The 5,939-nt window shown below is 33.2% G+C and overlaps 1 long non-coding RNA gene across 1 annotated transcript; it reads left to right on the forward strand.

Annotated features, from left to right (window-relative positions):
• The first annotated feature begins 2,980 nt into the window (after nt 1-2,980).
• LOC127809931 (uncharacterized) lies at nt 2,981-5,289 on the forward strand. Its single transcript, XR_008025312.1, has 4 exons — nt 2,981-3,182; nt 3,634-3,708; nt 4,985-5,052; nt 5,147-5,289. It is a non-coding gene; the product is annotated as an uncharacterized LOC127809931 (long non-coding RNA).
• Nucleotides 5,290-5,939: the final 650 nt, after the last annotated feature.

Raw genomic sequence — 5,939 nt, forward strand, 5'->3', positions numbered from 1 at the left:
GCAATTAGTTGTTGATCATGAGGTGGGAAAGGTGATTTGCAATTATAGGCTAGGCACTGTCCAGGCATTCTTGAAGGTGGATTGTAAAGGATATAGGGGTAATTTGAACATTTGGGGTTTGGGGATGATTGACCACTAAAAAAAAGAAAGAAATGAGTAAGTATAGTGTTTAGGTGGAGTGTTACTCCAAATGTTGATTTGGAGTATCTCTATAATAAGGGTAAGCTTAAGGAATATGTCATTCCTAGGACCCCCCAAAAATAGAGGGGGAAAGAGGGGATCATAAAAATGACACACAAGGAGAAAGAAGAGAGACATCGGAGAAAATGCTGGAGGGAAGAGACATTAAAGAGTGAGAGAGATGCTAGAGGAAAGTGATCTCAGCTGTTGATGGAAGGAGACAATGAATGGAAGGAGAAGCCAAATAATCAGGAGATCAAGAGAGACGGTTGCCTACGGGATGAATGAGATCAAAGGCAAGCGATGAGAGATGCGTGATTGCTGGCTAGGCGACGATGACATTGCTCAATACTCGCACAAGACAATGAGAGAGGGAGAGAGAGAGCTATTAACAGATATGCCGCTATTACTTAGGGTTTTATTAACTTTTAAGTCAGTTTTGTGTATAGAATTATTATAAAGAGTGTATATTATTATTTTATTTTTATAATTTATAAAAATATTATTAATTTTATAAAAATATATTTATAATTACACGAGTGCCAAGATATATATATTCAAAGTATAATATATTTGAGTAAATCGGTCAACGATGAGGGCCTAAGCCTGCCTTCAAATCAAGAACACCTGGTGAGTTGGTGACAGCCTAAGCCCCACTGCCCAGTCCCTGAGACGTGAATTAATTCAACTTCCTTCATTTCAATATTATTATACGTACTTATACGCCACGTGTCTCCATTGCTCGCATTTATTTTTATGCTGCCACATTAATTGCATGCTTTATAATATAGTAATTAGTAATAAATAATCATTTCAACAACGGTTGCCATTCGTCCACCGTCATGGGCCGCATATAATACAACAATATCTCACTCACGGCTCGTACCAATAAACAATTGAATCTACACATTTCATTTTTAAATATTTTTATTATTAGTTGATAATAATTGTATTTGTATTGTATTTTAAAATATTTTTTTAATTAATAAAAACATTCACATACTAAAAATTAAATATATTAAATGTATCTTAAAACTCTCGTTAACAAAGCTCATTTATGATACCAAAAATAATCCTAAAAAAAGGTCAAACTTGTATTTTTTTCCTTAAATTTTATATAAAAAACTTATTATTTTTTTAAACTTCAAATCTAACATATTAAATACTTATCTTTATAATTTACACATATTGATTATCTAAGTTGATTTAAAATAATTCGTAAATTACAAACAAAGTGAACTAGAAAGAAGAAAGATAGAGAAAATGAATAACATAAGAAAGAAGTTATCGAATTGATCCTTTATTCCGCCTTCTTCTTTGTCATTGGTTGTTATCTTTGCTCTTGTTTCTCATCTCTTATTAACTTGAATAGAAGAATTGAGTCTCTTATCTGCTATCATCGTTTCGACTGATCCCAACATTTCCTAATTGCTCTAACTGACGATTCACGAGTTAGGACTAAGACCAATTCAATCTTCTCTTTTTTTACCAGCGACTGACCCATTTTTCTCTATTCTCTTTGCTTCAATCGACGATTCACAATTTATTATTGGTGAGTTTATGATCCGATAATTATTGAGCGTGGTGTTTTCACGTGTTTAATGGCACATCTAATGTTGACTAGATAATTAGATTTTAATAAGTGTAAATTATAAAAGTTAAGTATTCAATATATTATATTTGAAGTTTAAAAGTGTGAGAGACATTTCATGTGAAGTTCAGAAAAAAAAAATATGAATTTGGTCAAAAAATATTTTATTTGCTCGACAATCTAAAAGGAGTGATTAATTAGTCTCAGGTGACAAATCTAAATAAAGATTAGGTGCTGAAATGGTGGTTCTTGTGTTGACTTTTTTGCTCCTTCCACCCCTCGCATTCCATACTTCTATTATTTCTATTTTTTTAATTTTTTTTTACTAAATGGCCCAGGCCCAAACCTCCATCTTTAAGTAGCACCGGTTTGATCCATTCATTGGGTTGGGCTGGACCGGCCCAAAGAGAATTAAGAGTTGAAAAATCTAGAACAAAGAGAGGAATGAACTAATGCTGGTACGACACTGACTATGCATTAGCTTGAAGAGTAGGGATGGCAATAGGTTACTAATTTTGGTGGGTATCATGTGCCAAACTTATATTTTGTCACTTACTTTTTTTAATTTATTTTTTATGTAATTATTTAAATTTTTCGTTAATTCAATTACACGCTTAGATCTATAACTTTTAATCAATTTAATTCCTATACTTTGATATTTTTAGGCAAGATAACTCAAATTTTTTATTGTTTCAATTATACCATTGGACCTATTTTTTTAAGTTAATTTAATTCTTTTATTTTGACGTGAACAGAATGTGATCTGTAATTTATTATTTTATTTTATTTATTTTTACACGTGAAAGCACATGAGATAATTGGCTGAAAAATACAAATTTAAAGATATAATCGAAATATCAAAAAAAAATTGGATTGACGCATAAAAAAATGCCAGGTGTTAAATTGTCTTGAAAATCAAGTATAAGGGTGTATATTCAATTCTTGAGATATAGTCCATTTATGCATCAGTAAGACTGGATCTAAGTTTTCATATGAGATAATGAAAATTTTAAATGAATTATTTCTTCTTTATCTTATACTTTAAAGGAATAAAATAGAAAAGCCTATAAAATATACCCCATTTAGTTTAGTTATTTGTTTCATATTTTTTAACCTATTTATTCCATATTTAACCATTCATTTTTATTATTATTTAATTTCTTAAATGGGCTCTGGACAGCATCAGGCCCAACCCAGAAAGCCCCTTCCTCCAATTGGCCCCATTACACGAAAGGTCTCGCTTCCCCTTTTCGGCGGGCGTACAGAGGCCACGGAGAAGAGAAACAACGGCGATGTGTTGCGGCGGATCTTCACCGTCTCCGGCAACTGAATTCTTTTTAGCACCTTTCACCGCCCCCCGTTAATTGCAGCCTGTAATTTTGGTCGCATGTATTGAAAATCATCTTTGCAGGTACGTGGATGGTTGGTTTGATTTCGTTTTGGGTAATTTTACCCCGACATGTATGCCAAGTGTTCGACATAATGTTTCAACTGGAGTACCGTTGTTTCGATGCTAACTCTTTTTGGTTTTAACTCTTGTTCACGCTGTAATGTTCACTTGGTCACCGAGGTCTTTCACAAATGCATAATTAGTCAGTTGGGTTAGAGACGCTCTTAGATATTGGGCTTTACAACTGATAGGCTCATAATAGCTTATTTGATGTATTGGGTCTGCAAGGAATGACCGAGCCTCGATCATGTGGGCAACAGGGGAGTTTAGTTAAACAATTGGGTTTTTCTTAGCCATGCATTCTACAATCACCTACGAAAAGACCATGTCCAACACAGTTGAGGTCACACGGAGTCATTCTTGTTGTTCTTTTTTTGGCACCTTTTCTTTTTAATTCTCCTCTATTGTGCAGATTCTACAGGATGGAATGCGAGGACCACAAATTGAAAAAAAAGATTTTTCAAATCCTTTCAGATTTTATGACAAGGTTGATCCTAGATCTTTATCAATTGTTTTTTTTTTTTTAATTATCTTGGAAGTTGAAGAATATAATTCAGTTTTGTTTTGCAAAATTACTGCATCCCACAACATGTCTACTGTAGTAGTATATATTCCCTGAAATATGTTTTTGTAACTTTTTTGTGCAATTCCTACAAGATCTGAATTTTTTTTTCATAATTTTCTTTTATTTCCTTAATATCTTGTTAAATCAAATAAAAGTTTGGTTTGGGGGAATTTAAGATCGATTTGTGGGATCTTAAACTTCTGAAATGTTATTAACTTGAAAACTTGCATTAAATAGTGGCATTATCTACAAGCAGACTACCTGGTTTCTTTCAAATGCTTGTTAAAAAACGCTATTGGCTATAAATCTTTGAAAGAAATAATGACACAATGTCAGTTTTTGGATGTACAAACCATAGAAATTAATAATTGCCCAATGCTTAAATCTACTGATTGTCGAACTTCATGATAATGGCGTTCTAGAATACTTGCATTTTAAGTATCTATCCTTTAACCCTTGGTCAAAATGAAATGGTAGTTTGAGTTTTGATCGCCCACTAGTTACTTTATAGTAATTACCCCGGATCAATGAACACAAATCATGTTGATAGTCAGCTAGTATACTACATGTTAACCCATTACTAACATTAGTTTTATTCACCACCGTACCTATTCTTCGAAACACTGAATGGGTTGCATTATGACACCTTTTCTTAACTACAAGATACTGAAGGCTGGCTATATGAGGTCTGGTGCTAAGTTGGAAGGTCAATTGGCTACTAAAATACATTCGCTTTACTTGTTTGAAATGTTAGGGAATAGAAAGAACTATAAACCCTTGCAAACTGCCATGGAGTGCATTTCTTTCTAAGATAGGCTTGTCCACTTGGATTATGAAAATGCTTGCATCATCCTATAGTTTTTTATTATTTTTATTTTTATTTTTGTTTGAATTTTTAATGTTACTTGAAGAACATTGCAAGTATTTGTTTGAGAAGGCAGAGCAATATATGGTGGCATTGCTGTATAGAGTTATATGATTGTGAATGCCATTGGAGTTTATCATCCATGTACATCCCAATTTTGGTGTTGAAGTAAATCTCATTTTCTCTTTACCATGTAGTTGAAACTGAGTCTCTCTAGTTTGATAGTGCATTCTGAATCTGAAACCTCTTGTTCATCGTATTTTGAATTATAGTATGGCACTTTTTAACTGAAACAATCCTACTTTTAACTTTTTGCACATCCATTTGTAATAGGGTTGCAAAATTTGAGGAGTTGGTTTCTTCAGGAAGTAAGTCACTTGCTGGGTTTCAGTAAGGACTAGGTTAGTAGTTTCAAGAATGTGGATCATTTTCTGTAGGTAGTAGAATGAGGTTTATTGTTCCTTCAGTAAGTTGGGTCCCATGTTATCATGACAGAGTTTCTTGGCCTCCAATTAACAAGACATCAGAGTTGATTGAGCGAATCTTTACGGCTAATGAAGCCAGGAGGGTTGCAGTATATGTTGAAGCTGGATGTGTAAGTGTTCATGACAGGATACAAAATATAAGCAAGTGTAAGTGCATATATAGTTCTTTCATTGAATTAGATAGGATACTTGAGGTGCATTGAATCTAAACATTCTGAGTAACTGACCTTTTCTTTCTTCTCTGTTTAAACTATATTTAGTCGAGTGCATAAGGAGAGATGAGACAGAACCCTTATCCTCCAAATAGTAGTGTTAAATTTTTAACTTCTTTTCCATTCTATAAATCTTTGTATCTTGTTACTACTTACTGCCAGTGCTTTGATGTTATGACAATCACAGTGCCTTATATTAAAACAACTCGGTCAATGTTGATGGACTTCTCTGGCTATCAAAAATATGTAACTCAGTCCTATTTGCTTTGACCTCTTGTTGGCTGTTTGTTTTGTCAGCATGTTTATGCTGCATGCAGTATAACGATACTGTATATGTTTGTTGCAAGTCCCTTTTATGTTATTGCTTTGGCTTTGTCTATTTGTATTTAGGTATCATTATTATTATTCAGTTCCTGAATTTCTGATGGTTCTTCTGGACCGTATTGACCTTTTTTCCTCCGTGGGTTTGGATTTTCATTGAAGTACATGCATGCTTAACATTAGAAAATAATCTATGAATTTGAAGAGTTGCAATCCTCCTAATTTAAATGATACTTCATTATTTATTACCTAATTTTGAAAAATAATCCG

This window comes from Diospyros lotus, chromosome 9 (genome assembly GCF_014633365.1).
Source record: "Diospyros lotus cultivar Yz01 chromosome 9, ASM1463336v1, whole genome shotgun sequence".
NCBI classification, from domain to species: Eukaryota; Viridiplantae; Streptophyta; class Magnoliopsida; order Ericales; family Ebenaceae; genus Diospyros; species Diospyros lotus.